Source organism: Piliocolobus tephrosceles, chromosome 2, assembly GCF_002776525.5.
Source record: "Piliocolobus tephrosceles isolate RC106 chromosome 2, ASM277652v3, whole genome shotgun sequence".
Taxonomy (NCBI): domain Eukaryota; kingdom Metazoa; phylum Chordata; class Mammalia; order Primates; family Cercopithecidae; genus Piliocolobus; species Piliocolobus tephrosceles.
In genome coordinates this window covers 160,982,096-160,997,517 of record NC_045435.1, presented here as the reverse complement: position 1 = coordinate 160,997,517, position 15,422 = coordinate 160,982,096, and the positions used below count along the sequence as shown (strand labels likewise).

The window sequence follows — 15,422 nt, the reverse complement described above, 5'->3', positions numbered from 1 at the left end:
GTTCTTCGTATATCATTTCTTAGGTTACACTATCCTGGCCCATGAGACTTTGCAGCATTGCTGGGTGTGGTGGCTCATACCTGTAATCATGGCATTTTGGGAGGCAGAGTGGCGGATCGCTTGAGTCCAGGAGTTCAAGACCAGCCCGGGCAACATGGTTAAAAAAAAAAAAAGAAAGAAAGAAAGAGAAAAAGCGAGAGAATGAGAAAAAAGGAAAGAAAATAATTAGCAGCTCAGGCCTGTAATCCCAGCTACTTGGGACACTGAGGTGGGAGAATTGCTTGGGCCCCACAGGGAAGTAGAGGCTGTAGTGAGCTGTGATTGCACCATTACACTCCAGCCTGGGCAACAGAGCAAGACCCTGTTTCATTAAAAAAAAAAAAAATAGCCGGGCTCAGTGGCTCACACCTGTAATCCCAGCACTTTGGCACTTTGGGAGGCTGAGGCAGGCATGGCAAAACCCCATCTCTACTAAAAATACAAAACTTAGTGGGATGTGGTGGTGCATGCCTGTAAGTCCCAGCTACTTGGGAGACTGAGGCAGGAGAATTGCTTCAACCTGGGAGGTGGAGGTTGCAGTGAGCTGAGATTGCGCCACTGCACTGCAGCCCGGGTGAAGAGCAAGACTGTCTCAAAAAAAAAAAACCCAAAACAACAACAACAACAAAAAACAGCTGGGCACAGGGGCTCACACCTGTAATCCCAGCACTCTGGGAGGCCAGGGTGTGCAGATTGCCTGAGGTCAGGAGTTTGAGACCAGCCTGGCCAATATAGTGAAACCCTATCTCTACTAAAAATACAAAAATTAGTCGGGCGTGGTGGCATGCTTCTGTAATCCCAGCTACTCAGGAGGCTGAGGCAGGAGAATCACTTGACCTCAGGAGGCAGAGGTTGCAGTGAGCTGAGATCACCTCACTGTACTGCAACCTGAGCCACAGAGTGATACTTCATCTCAAAAACAAAAACAAAAAAACACAAAGATTGCAGCACTAGGGATTCTTCTTCCTAGTCCCTTTCAGGGTGTGCAATAATTTGTGTAATTTTTGTTGAATGTGTAACTTAACAGTAGACTGAGATCCATGAAGGCAGAGACCACGGCCGCTTAGCTCTCATTCTTGTATGTCTCACATCTGCACTGTGCAGGCCCATATTAGCTCTGGTAAATATTTATTAAATGAATGAATGAATGAAGAGCAGGCCTGGGTAGTGTCTTAGGTGGCCTTGATCTTCAATTTAAGGAGGAGACAGTATTGCCTACAGAGAGTGAGAAAAGTTGTTGAGTGGGCCATGTGAGGAGCAGTGAGTGGTCCCTGTGGAGAGTAGGCCCAGTCATAGAATGGAGACAAGTGAAGGGATTTTGGAGGGTTTTGAGGACCCAGCATATTTGGGGGCTGCTATGGTTTGAATGCTGGTATCTCCCTGAAATTCATATGTTGAAACCTAACCCCCAACACATTCAGATTAAAAGGATGAGTCCTTTGTGGGACAAATTAGTGCCCTTGTGAAAGAGGCTTGAGGGAGCCTGTTTGACCTTTCTGCCATGTGAGGATGCACTGAGAAGGCACCATGTTTGAAGCAGAGAACAAGCCCTCAGCAGACTATGACTCTGCTGGAGCCTTGATCTTGGATGTCCCAGCCTCCAAACTGTGAGCAATACAATTCTGCTGTTTATAAATTACCCAGTCTAAGTTGTTTTTTTTTTTTTTTTTTTTGAGACAAGGTTTTACTCCAGGCTGGAGTGCAATGGCATGATCACAGCTCACTACAGCCATGATCCATATCCTGGGCTCAAGCGATCCCACTACCTCAGCCTCTCAAGGAGCTGGGACTATAGGTGCATGTCACCACACCTGGCTAATATTTTAAAAATTTTTTATAGAGACAGGGTCCTACTATGTTGTCCAGGCTGGTCTCAAATTCCTGGGCTCCAGCAATTCTCCCACCTCAGCCTCTCAAAGTGCTGGCATGAGCCACCACACCCAGCCTTTCAAGTATTTTGTTACAGCATTTTGTTACAGCAGCCAAAATGGACTTAAGATAGGGACATCTAGGCCCTGTTGTGTAACTTCTTTCTGCATCTTTATGTTAACATAAAGAAGGACTGTTTCATCTTTGGGGTTTGTAGGATAGGTGCAGTTTCTAGGTGCTAAGCAAGTGTGTGAGAGAAAGTAGTTCAGAGACAGTAGGAAACAACCTACTGATGAGGTTAACCAGTCTGCCAAGTGATAAAGACTGATTACTAAGCAAATTATGATACAAGGATTCTACTTAGCACTGCTTTTTTGTTTGCTACCCTGTACTGAGGGCTCCCTGAAGACAAAGACTTCATATTTGTATTTTCTTCTACAGCAGTGTTTTTGTCTTTTTTTTTTTTTTTTTTTTGTCAGAGTTTCATTCTGTCACCCAGGCTGGAGTGCAGTGGCATGATCATAACTCGCTGCAGCCTCAAACTTCTGGCCTCAAGCAATCCTCCTGCCTCAGCCCAAGTTGCTGGGATTATAGACATGAACCACCAACCCCAGCTGCTGCAGCAGTGTTTTGAACAGAGAATTTGCAATAAATGGTTGTTGAAATAATGAATTGGGGGGAAAGGTAAAAGGCTCCAGAGTGGAAATTCCCAGAGACGAGAAACAGCTAGCTGATTTCTTCTAGTCTTTATTTCTTCTGAGAAACAATCCTGAGTTGCTGGGCTAGAACCAGGAAACCCTGGTTAGGGAGCAGCTCAAAGACATTATTGAATGAAGGATATTTTCTTAAAAACTTGAGGAATCTGGATATCTTTTACAAGACCAATAAGGTATAATTTATAAAATGCTTGTTATGTGACTTATATGCCATTGCCTATAGTTCTCACAACAGTTCAATGATTCTATTTACCTCCTTTTACAAAAAGGCCCAAAGCCCAAAGCCCTTCAGAAGTTGCAGGGCCAAGATGGGGAGACAGGCCTGTGGGATTGGAAAAGTTTATGTTAACGGAGCCTGTTATTAGAAAAGTATTGATTGTGCTTGAAGAAAAATCCAGGCCTACTCTTAGAGGCCTTGGGAACCCCTCTGCCCAGGGATTTCAGAGTACAGCAGAGTCTGGCCTGCCCATGAGGTACACCCAACTCTGCCCAGAGTAGGGAAGGCAGTCCACAATTCCTCCATTGGCTTGTTCTGTGCCACTGTTTCCTCTCTGGGCATAGTTTCTGGGGTACCTGGCATTGAGGAACACACCAGTTTGGGCTGCATTTTCCACCTACCTATCCTACAGGCCCAGGACATCTGAGGTAGTATATTAGTTCATTTTCATGCTGCTGATAAAGACATACCGAAACTGGGAACAAAAAGAGGTTTAATTGCACTTACAGTTCCATATGGCTGGGGAGGCCTCAGATTCATGGTGGGAAGTGAAAGGGCACTTTACATGGTGGCAGCAAGAGAAAATGAGGAAGAAGCAAAAGCAGAAACCCCTGATAAACCCATCAGATCTTGTGCGACTTATTCACTATCATGAGAACAGCATGGGAAAGACCAGTCTCCATGATTCAGTTACCTCCCGCTAGGTCCCTCGCACAACATGTCAAAATTCTGGGAGATAAAATTCAGTAGAAATTTGAACAGAGACACAGCCAAACCATCTCATTCCACCCCTGGCCCCTCCAAATCTTATGTCCTCACATTTCACAATCAATTATGCCTTCCCAACAGTTCCCCAAAGTCTTAACTAATTTCGGCATTAACCCAAAAGTCCAGTCCAAAGTCTCATCTGAGACAAGGCAAGTCCCTTCCACCTATGAGCCTGTAAACTCAAAAACAAGCAGCCAAGCAGGGTGGCTCACGCCTGTAATCCCAGGAGTTTGGGAGGCCGAGGGGTTGGATCACCCGAGGTCAGGAGTTCAAGACCAGCCTGACCAACATGGTGAAACCCCGTCTCTACTAAAAATACAAAAATTAGCTGGGCATGGTAGTGGGCACCTGTAACCCCAGCTACTTGGGAGGCTGAGGCAGGAGTATTGCTTGAGCCTGGGAGGCAGAGGTTGTTTTGGGTAATTTCTCCCATTTGGAACGGCTGTATTTACCCAATAACTGTACCCCCATCATTGTATCTAGGAAGTAACTAGCTTACTTTTGATTTATTTATTTATTTTTGTGTGTGTGTGTGTGAGATGGAGTCTCGCCCTGTCACCCAGGCTGGAGTGCAATGGCACAATCTCAGCTCACTGTAACTTCCACCTCCTGTGTTCAAGCGATTCTCCCGCCTCAGCCTCCAGAGTAGCTGGGGCTACAGGCGCCCACCACCATGCCTGGCTGATTTTTGTATTTTTAGTAGAGACAGGGTTTCGCCATGTTGGCCAGGCTGGTCTTGAACTCCTGACCTCAGGTGATCCACCTGCCTCGGCCTCCCAAAGTGATGGGATCACTGGTGTGAGCCACTGCGCCTGGCCTGGGCAGTCAAATTTTAAAGTTCCAAAATGATCTCCTTTGACTCCAGGTCTCACATCCAGGTCAGGCCGATGCAAAAGGTGGATTCCCATGGTCTTGGGTTGCTCTACCCCCGTGGCTTTGCAGGGTATGGCCTACCTCCCAGCTGCTTTCATGGCTGGCGTTGAGTGTCTGTGGCTTTTCTAGGCTCATAGTGCAAGCTGTCAATGAATCTACTATTCTGGGGTCTGGAAGACGGTGGCCCTTTTCTCACAGCTCCACTAGGCAGTGCCCCAGTAGGGACTCTGTGTGGGGATTCCCATCCCACATTTCCCTTCTGCACGACCCTAGCAGAGGTTCTCCATGAGGGCCCCGCCCCTGCACAAACTTTTGCCTGGGCATCCAGGTATTTCCATACATCTTTTGAAATCTAGGCAGGAGTTCCCAAACCTTAATTCTTGACTTCGGTGCACCCACAGGTGCAACACCACAAGGAAGCTGTGAAGGCTTGGGGCTTCTGCCCTCTGAAGCCACAGCCCGAGCTGTATGTCGGCCCCTTTCAGCCATGGCTGGAGCAGCTGGGACACAGTGTACCAAGTCACTAGGCTGCACACAACGTGGGGACCCTGGGCCCAGCCCATGAAACCACTTTTTCCTCCTGGTCCTCTGGGCCTGTGATGGGAGGGACTGTCATGAAGGTCTCTGACATGGCCTGGAGACATTTTCCCCATGGTCTTGGGGATTAACATTAGGCTCCTTGCTACTTAAACAGATTTCTGCAGCTGGCTTGAATTTCTCCTCAGGAAATGGGCTTTTCTTTTCTGCTGCGTCACCAGGCTGCAAATTTTCTGAACATTCATGCTCTGTTTCCCTTTTAAAACGGAATGCTTTTAACAGCACCCGAGTCACATTTTGAATGCTTTGCTGCTTAGAAATTTCTCCTGCCAGATACCCTAAATCATCTCTCTCAAGTTCAAAGTTCCACAAATTTCTAGGGCAGGGGCAAAATGCCACCAGTATCTTTGCTAAAACATAACAAGAATCACCTTTGCTCCAGTTCCCAACAAGTTTCTCATCTCCATCTGAGACCACCTCAGCGTGGCCCTTATTGTTCATATCACTATCAGCATTTTTGTTGAAGCCATTCAACAAATTTCTGGGAGGTTCCAAACTTTCCCACATTTTCCTATCTTCTTCTGAGCCCTCCAAACTGTTCCATCCTCTGCCTGTTACCCAGTTCCAAAGTCGCTTCCACATTTTCAGGTATCTTTTCTGCAACACCCCACTCTACTGGTACCAATTTACTGTATTAGTTCATTTTCATGCTGCTGATAAAGACATACCAAAACTGGGAACAAAAAGAGGTTTAATTGAACTTACAGTTCCACATGGCAGGGGAGGCCTCCGAATTATGGGGGGAGGCAAAAGGAACTTCTTACATGGCAACAGCAAGAGAAAATGAGGAAGAAGCAAAAGCAGAAACCCCTGATAAATCCATCAGATCTCGTGAGACTTATTCACTATTATGAGAATAGCACAGCAAAGACTGGTCTCCATGATTCAATTACCTCACCCTAGGTCCCTCCCACAACATGTGGAAATTCTGGGAGATACACTTCAGTTGAGATTTGAATGGAGACACAGCCAAACCATATCAGGTAGGAATAGTAACTTCTTACCTGACAGGCAGGACTGTTATGGAGAGAAACAAAGTCTGAACAGAACATCGTCTAAGGTATTGAACTTGAATATAAAATATACTTGTTCAGGCTGATCCTGCTTTTGAAGGTGATCTCACTTTCACATTGTTAGCTTGTTTCCCAGGAAGTACCTAGATGCTGTTCTGACTTCATAAACTGCCTATCAGCAACTGCCCCTTAGACACCACTGATTTATTTTAAGAGAGCAGCTAAAAACACTTTCATTCACAATAGTCCCTGTTTTCATTGGGCCTTCTTTTGAAAAGGAAATTGTTAATAGATCAACTGATTTTCTTTCTTTCTTTGTTTCTCTCCCTCCCTTTCTCCCAACCTCCTTCTTCTCTTCTTCTTTTTCTTTCTTCTACTTCCTTTCTTCTTCCCGTCTCCTTCTTTTTCTTTCTTCTACTTCCTTTCTTCTTCCCATCTCCTTCTTTTTCTTTTCCTCCTACCCCTCCTCCTCCCACTCCTTCCTCCTTCTCCTTCTCCTCCTCCTCTTTCCTTTCTTCTTCTTCCTTTCTTCCTCTTCTTCACAGGCTATATTGCTCAGGCTAGTCTTGAATTCCTGGGCTCAAGCAATCCTTCTGCCTCTGCCTCCTGAGTAGTGGGACTGTAGGCATGCACCACCTCCCTTAGCTTGGTTGATTTTCCAAGCTTACTTTTTTTTTTTTTTGAGACAGAGTCTGGCTCTGTCGCCCAGGCTGGAGTGCAGTGGCCGGAGCTCAGCTCACTGCAAGCTCCACCTCCCGGGTGCACGCCATTCTCCTGCCTCAGCCTCTGGAGTAGCTGGGACTACAGGCGCCCGCCACCTCGCCCGGCTAGTTTTTTTGTATTTTTTAGTGGAGACAGGGTTTCACCGTGTTAGCCAGGATGGTCTCGATCTCCTGACCTCGTGATCTGCCTGTCTCGGCCTCCCAAAGTGCTGGGATTACAGGCTTGAGCCACCGCGCCCGGCCCAAGCTTACTTTTTAAACAGCATAGAGACCAAAATAAAAAGGGAAAGTTAATCTGATATCTACAAATTTAACATTTTCCATGTGCCCTTCCAGCATTGGTCTAGCATGACTACTGGCTATGTGTTCAAGGAAGAGGCATTAGCACTTCAGAAACAAGCCCAGGACCCAGGATTCTGGCTGCTGCACCCGCCTTAGAGGGTTGTGTGTCAGAACCAGTGCTAGTAACCACAGTCTCCCAGTGCTGGCCAGGCTGCCACTGCTTAGGTACTTCCCTCTCAGCACAAGGAGGCTGTGGCTCTCTCTACAAAAATACAGAAAGGGAACAAGCAGCCAAGCAAGGTGATTGTGTAGAACTTCAGACCAGAAAAGCTTGGACAATTTCAGGAGAAAATAGGTACTGATCTGAGTTATCTGGAGACTGGAATTTACAGTACAGCCTTAATTAGAGAAGAGAGACAAAGGAAGGCAGTACACACACATGTTCCAATTGGTCAAGACCTTTTTTTTTTGAGACAGAGTCTCATTCTATCACCCAGGCTGCAGTGCAGTGTGGTGTGATCTCAGCTCACTGCAACCTCTGCCTCCCAGTTTCAAGTGATTCTCCTGTCTCAGCCTCCCAAGTAGCTGGGATTACAGGCATGCACCACCACACCAGGCTAATTTTTATATTTTTAGTAAAAACGAGGTTTCACCATGTTGGCCAGGCTGGTCTTGAACTCCTGACCTCAAGTGATCTGCCTGCCTTGGCCTCCCAATGTGCTGGGATTACAGACGTGAGCCACTACACTCAGTCTGGTCAAGACTTTTAACATTTTTTATCTTGTTTGAGAAATTTTACAGCTATAGAAAAATACAGAGAATAATACACATATTCCTGCCTCCCAGAATTGACCATCATTAAATATTGATTTAGTATTAAAATTTTAATAGAAGAAAATCTCAATACTGTTACTCTTTTCTCCTTCCAAAAGGCCAACATTCCCTTGAGTTTGGTGTGTAAACTGTGTTAGACCTCCTAGTAAAAAACAGCCTTCATTAGCTGTTAAAACAGATCTTTTAATCTGTGTGTTCCTTCCAAGTCCACAGTCTATAATTTTATATACATGAATAAGTGTTCTTGGGCATGATATTCTCCTGCTTTTAAAAATTATTTAAATGGGTTGGACACAGGGGCTTATGCCTGTAATCCCAGTGCTTTGGGGGGCTGAGGTGGAGTTTGAACCAGGAGTTTGAGACCAGTCTGGGCAACACAGCGAGACCATGTCTCTGAAAGAAATATATAGCTTTAAATGGCACCATGAATGGCAACTGGGAATTTGTTTGTCAGTAAGAGAGGATTAGAGGGAGCTCATCCTTTGGAATTCATGTCACTTATTTACTCAGTACTTATTGGCCATCTGTTATATGGCAGGTGCTGTGGCAGGGAATACAACAGTGAACAACACTGATCATTTCTCCCACTCATGACACTTACATTCTAGTGGAGGAGGCAGTCACAAAAATATGTGCAAATAGATGGTGGTAGCCATTCTTCAAGATGGGCCCCAGGGATTCCCACTTCATGGTATTCATCTGCTTGTGTAGTCCTCTCACATTTTACCAGGGTTGGTCTATGTGACCAATAGCATATGGCAGAAGTAGTGATATGTAACTTCTGATATTAGGTTATAAAAAAGACTGCAGTTTCTGTTTTAGTTGCTCACATGCTGTCCTGGGCTGTGCTCTGTGGGAAGCTGCCATGTTATGAGGACACTAAGGCAGCCTGGGGAAAGGCCCACTTGAGGAGGAATGAACTGAGGTTTGCCAATAACCGCATGAGCGAGTTTGAATGTGAATCCTTTAGCCCCACCTGAACCTTGAGATGACAGTAGCCCTGACCAAAAGGTTAACTGTAACCCCATGAAAGATCTAGTCCAGACCATGCAGCTAGGCCCTACTGTATTTCTGACCCACAGAAACGTTGTGATGCTAAATGTTTATTTTAAGCTGCTTTGTTTTAGGGTAATTTTTATGTACCAATAGACAACTAATACACAGATATTAGCAATAATGACATTAGCAATAACTGATACACAGCAAATAATTGCAAATTGCAATAAATGCATATACCAATCTGATGGTAAAGCAGATGTCCATCACAAGAAGTGGTACGGTCAAGTGGTTGATGACATAGGCGTTGGAGCCTGAATGCTAGGTTCGGATCCCGGCTTTGCCATATACTAGTGTGTGACCTTGGCAAGTCATTTAAAAATTTTTTGGGCTTCTATTTCCTAACTTGCTCATTTGTAAAACAGATAATAACAGTGCCTATATTAAGGTTATTGTGAAGATTCAACAAGTTAGAAAATGAAAGTGCTTAGCACGGAGCCTAGCACATTTTAAGTGCCCAATTAACGTTAACTATTGTTATTCTGTATAGATTATTGAGCATTTGTCATTAATATATTTGCCTGAGCTGTTTGCGTATTGTCCTTCACATTGGAAAATGACTGCCGAAGGTGAATGCCCTGAATAAATTTGACTCAAATTTAACAATGTAGTTCAAAGCTGTGTTTAGCACCTACTGTGCTGCAGGATGAAGTTTAGTAAGACATGGTTCATGCTCCCAGACATTCAAATTCTTGTGGAAAAGGCAGAAACAAATGTATTCATGTAATAAAGGACTCTAAGTCTAAAAAACTTACGAGTTGAAGAATCTTTGAGAATTCATCATGAAATACCATTTACATGTGATATACTCATGTTTTTCTAGGGAGAAATATGACAGTTCTATACCCAGAAGAAAATTCAAGAATCAGTTTAGAAGTTGAGAAATTAGGCCAGGCGCAGTGGCTCATGCCTGTAATCCCAGCACTTTGGCAGGCCGAGGCAGGTGGATCACGAGGTCAGGAGATCAAGACCATCCTGGCTAACACAGTGAAACCCCTAAAAATACACACACACACACACACGCACACACACACACACACACACAAAACTGGCCGGGCGTGGTGGCGGGTGCCTGAAGTCCCAGCTACTCTGCAGGCTGAGGCAGGAGAATGGTGTGAACCAAGGGGTGGAACTTGCAGTGAGCCATGATCACGCCACTGCCCTCCAGCCTGGGCGAAAGCGAGACTCCCGTCTCAAAAAAAAAAAAAAAAAAAAAAAAAAAGTTGAGAAATTAAAAGATGTGTTTTAACTGCTAATGAAGGTTATAATTTATGCTAGGAAGTCATAAGTACAGGGGAAAGCAGAAAGCTGAAATGAAGACATGCTTGACTTTCAGCTTAAGTGTCACTTCGTCAGAGAGGCCTCCTCCATAGCCCCTCTTCTGTTCTTTCATATCACTTTTTATATTAATAATATATACTTAATTGCATTTGTTTCATATTTTCTCCCCAATGAGACTATAAGATCCACGAGGGCAGGAATCACATCTGGGCTTACTATTGTAAACTACCCCACATATAAATCTGACTCAGCATCTAGTTCAATCCCTGGTACATAACCAGTGTTTAACAATTTTTTTTTTTTTTTTTTTTTTTTTTTTGAGACGGAGTTTCACTCTTGTTGCCCAGACTGGAGTGCAATGGCGCAATCTCAGCTCACTGCAACCTCCGCCTCCCAGGTTCAAGTGATTCTCCTGTCTCAGCCTCCTGAGTAGCTGGGATTATAGGCATGTGCTACCACATCCGGCTTATTTTGTAGTTTTAGTAGAGATGGGGTTTCTCCATGTTGGCCAGGCTGGTCTCGAACTCCTGACCTCTGGTGATCCATCCACCTCGGCCTCCCAAAGTGCTGGGATTACAGGTGTGAGCCACCGCGCCCGGCCAACAAATTTTTATTAATGAATGAATGTTAAATGAATGTTTAGAATTATTAGAATTCTATTGGGTGGATGAGGCCCATAGAAAACTCTTGAGACCAATGTAGCAGGATTCTCAGTGAAAGACTAAATTTGTGTACAGGATGTTTTCCTTCTCTAGCAAAGAGAGGTGCTGGAAAGGCTTTCATGATCCATAAGAAGGGAATTGTTTTGGAGGGCAGTGCTATATAGCACCTCTTCCCCTCCATTCACCACATAAAAAATTCAGTTAGAAAATAGAGAGGAATCAGCCTTCTTGTGCTTTGAAGATTGTGAAGGACACTGGTGATCATCCATCTAGCATCCATTTTCCTCTTCTCCTTTACAGGTCTCCACCTTGCAACTCATGTGACTCAAAGAGCACTGACACCATTGCCAATTCCAATTGTCATAGCTCCCTTTCACTTCTGGAACCCAGGCTTAAGCTGTCTGTACATTTCCCAGGCAGTTACTGGTAAAGAGGAAGAGTGTGTGCCTGTGTCACCTAATTGGCTCAAAAAACCAGAAGGAAAGGTTTTGGATGAAAAAGAAAGCATGCAGTCCTGATTTCTCCAGGTAGACATCTGGAAAAATCACGTTAGTATGAATTTGAAGTCTACCTTTTTAATTTTTTTTATTTTTATTTTTATTTATTTTTTAACAACAGAGCAGAGACTAATAGCAACTGGGTCCTTGTTAACTTGCTGAGCCACTGAATTAAAGTCTCCCTTGCCTCTGGGCTTTCTGTTATGCGAGATAAGCAACTTCCTCATTTTTTAGGAAGACAACTTAACTCAGATTTCATATCACGTGCATCCAAAATAATCATAACTGACCCAAAGATGTTTGGCCTCTACAGTTAGGGCAGCCATGCTCAGAAGAGTATGCAAGGGTACCCTATTGTCTTGGAAAAGGGACGCACTGAGACTATTTGCGATTTGAGAACTGAAAATGCAAATCTGCTAACCATCGTTAGAGTGAATATCCAGGTATAGAAAGCACAGTGGGTGGGCGTAGGTTGTGGTAGGGACATGTTTGTATGGGGCAAACACAGAGATTAAACTTAGGTGTAGTCCCAGCTGCCTGGAAGAAGGCTAAGAAGGGTCTGAAAGTGTTGAGCTCCAAGAGCCCTTGGACCTCCTGATGAGGGACCGTTGGCTGATGCCCTCGATGGGACATCCCTGTTGGTTACTGTGGGATCTGCATCTACCCAGACCTACATCATTTGCCTGATTTGAAAAGACAGGTTGTCAACAGCGACACCATGTGGCTATAAGATACAATCACAATGGTGGACATTTACAGCCTGAGGTAGGGCCTGACGCTTCGTCGAGATGTGGAAAATGCTGAATGGGAAGATGAAATGTCATCAACAAACATTTATTGGAGTCCTCCAAATGTCAGCTGCTACAGTCGTCAGCCAGGTCTGGAACATCGAGAACATGCTGACCCGTACCCCAGCAAGAGCTCGTAGTCGCGGCGGGGTAGGGGGCAAGAGAGAGGGCAGTCTCCGGTGGCCAGGTAACCCAGGCTTCACTTTCACCCACGGCCACAAGTATGTCTGACATCTTCCAGGCAAATAAGACTCCGTATAAGTGACAGGGTACCCAAGGAGAGCGATGGAAGCGCCAGCTGGCCCACGACGAGCACGTCGCACCGACGCCTGCGTTTACGGTAAGCCCCGCCCCCAGTAGCTGAGCCAACCGGAGGGCGCGGGGCGGACCCAGCTTCCGGGTGAGGCTGGAGAGAATCGTTAGGGTGCATTCGCAGACTAAAGAGGGGCTGGCCCTCGACGCGCTCGGGCTCGATTGGCCGCCCTTCCCAGGCGGCGGTAACCGTCGCGGAGGCGGGGCCTGATGTAGTAATCCCAGCCTAGCCGGGCGGGGCTGGCTGCTGATGGGAGGCGGTGACTGAAGAAGGTGAGTGGCGCTCGGGGCTCCCAGAGGCGTCGTCGTGAGCCCCTTCTCGGAGCACCCCGGACTTGACCTCACCTGGGCCTAAAAGTGGTCAGACTGACCCTTGTCAGGGAGGAGCCGCCTGGGATAGGGTCGCGCCAATTAAAAGTCCCTGCGTAAGGGTTTGAAGATCGGACAAACCTGCGTGCAGTCCCAGCTCCCCAGGCTTTGTGTTCTTTGGCTTCTCATTTAAAGTCTCAGCGCCTCGAATTCTTTGTTTGTATACTAAAGCTGGTAATTCTCGCCTTACAAGGTGGTTGTGAGGGTTAAATGAGGCAGTAAGAGTAAAGCTTAGAGTCACACCGGGCACAGGTTCGATTTAAGCTGTAGGTAATTACTGCATCCCCCAAAATCGACCCGGACTGAAGCGCCCTGTTTGTGTCAAACAACCGCGAAGGTTGTTTGGGGAGTGAGGACTCGGAGCAGAAGGGGGCGGTTAGGCGAATAGCACAGGCGAGTATCTCTTTCTCCGGTTAATTAACCTCATTCCGGATTCAGGAGACCTCTGACTTTATACAGGGCCTAATAGGAGTTTTTCAAGGTGAAAAATGTCGGAAGGCTAAGACACCTGTAACAGTGAGACCTGAGTTTCTTTTTTTACTGCCACTGTTTTTCCATCAGTGTTTCAATCACTGTTAATATTAAACAGGCCGGGCGCGGTGGCTCACACCTGTAATCTCAGCACTTTGGGATGCCGAGGTGAGCGGATCACCTGAGGTCAGGAGTTCAAGACCACCCTGGCCAACATGGTGAAACCACCACGTCTCTACTAAAAATACAAAAATTAGCTGGGCGTGGTGGTGCGCGCCTGTAATCCAGCAACTCGGGAGGCTGAGGCAGGAGAATCGCTTGAACTCGGGAGGCGGAGGTTGCTGGGAGCTGAGATCGCGCCACTGCACTCCAGCCTGGAGAGCGAGGTTCTGTATAAATATATATATATATATGTATGTATGTATGTATATTATATTAAACACTGTGCAGGCATTATCCATATTGGTTTCAAGCCTCTGCAATGAGTTTTGTACTTTAAATATTGCCAAGTAGACTCTGGCCTCCCCTAACCCTGCCTTTTGGGGAAGAGGTGACTGACTTGGAGTTTTCCCTACAGCTTTTGCTTCAAAGCAAGGTTCTGCCCCTTCATGTCACCTCTCCCGAGACAGAATGATTTGGTTGAGATGACATTCCATTTTAACTCTCTTTCCTATTTGGGGTAGGTTCAGCTCTTTCTTAGGAACATTAAACAGCAAGTTGCCATATTTTCAGAATAGAGCTTTTGCATTTAATAAGGAATAGAGACTTCGAAAGGGTTACGTGTTCATTTATTGCAATAATTTGAAGTATATGCTTTTGAAGACGCTTACAGATTTTGGTGTGATTCAGTTGAGAAGGAACAGTTGCTGGCCATGGTTTATTGTCAGCTCCCCTCCCCGACCCCAAATGGTGAAAAGATAATTAAATTTTAAGGTATGGAGCATGTTACAAGGGACTTCAGACCTATAAAGGGCAATTTGGCTGAAACGCTCGGGAAACCTAGAAAGTGTCAGAAGATACCATTATGTTTTTGCTTTTCTATGCCTGGCTTACTATGCCATGTACAAGACAACTCCTACCTCTACCATCTTATTTTAAGTGTATTATGACACTAATTAAAGCTGTAGCTTCTGTTTTGGCCCTAGAAAGCATTTGGTCTCTTCCTGTGACTTTAAAAGTTCCAGACCTTTGTCCTGGAAGTTGGGACAGCCTGTAGTGGGGAAAAGGCTACTGCAAACTATTGGCCCGTTAATTTCATAGAATGGACCTCTGAAAAGGAGGGTTTGGTCACAGGTGCAAATGAGGAGTAGTTTTGTTCCTGTGTTTGCTTTTGTGATCAGTTGTAGTTTGTCTGAGGATGCTTCATTTTAGTATCCTTGCAAATGAGAATATCCTACCTGTGGAGCCAGAAGTCAGAACTGATGATAGATGATGATAGATTTGGATACGCAGTTAAATGTCTTAACAAGGTAGGGAGAGGAAAGATAAGGGGAGAGAAGAGAAGGGAAGAGGTGTATGGTGGTGAGCTGGGAAGGGCATTAGCAGTTATTTCAGCTGTGCCTGGTTTATCTGTGATTACCAGTACCATGGATGCCTGCTCTGGGAGTAACACAAGACCATTCTTAGTAGGAGGTTGAACATTTCAAGATTTTCTTCTTTTTATCTTTTTGAAACCTAGATGAAGATCCAGTCTCAGACATGAGACTCGTTGGGTGATCATTTCATTGCGATCAACCTGAATGACCAGGTGTAAAGTGCAAGAGTAGTATGCTATGACTGAGGTATGTCTAATGTAACGGATGACTCCAGATGTTGGGAGACCACGGAGAAGTATGTAATTTATTGAGTAATATACTAGGTTCATTACATATATTTCCTTTTGACTTCCTGATAATCCTATCAGGTAGATATTTTACAACTTAGCAAAGAATCTGAAGCTCAGAGAGGTTAAGTACCTACTTAAGATAACACAGAAAGCTAATCACCAACTCTAATCACTGTCTCCATCCTGCTGTGTGCCAGGCAATGCTTTATGTTCTTTCTATATTAACTCTCC

General features: G+C 45.2%; 1 protein-coding gene across 3 annotated transcripts in view; it reads left to right on the top strand.

The window, feature by feature from the left end:
• Positions 1-12,642: 12,642 nt before the first annotated feature.
• Positions 12,643-15,422, top strand: part of CEP70 (centrosomal protein 70) — a 128,213-nt gene continuing 125,433 nt past the window's right edge. Inside the window, exons 1-2 of one of the 3 annotated variants that reach the window (XM_023187881.2) lie at positions 12,643-12,799; positions 15,045-15,147. The gene's annotated coding sequence lies outside the window, so the exon portion shown is untranslated. The remainder of the gene's footprint in view (positions 12,800-15,044; positions 15,148-15,422) is intronic. The other 2 variants (XM_023187883.2, XM_023187880.2) reach the window with 2 other exon arrangements.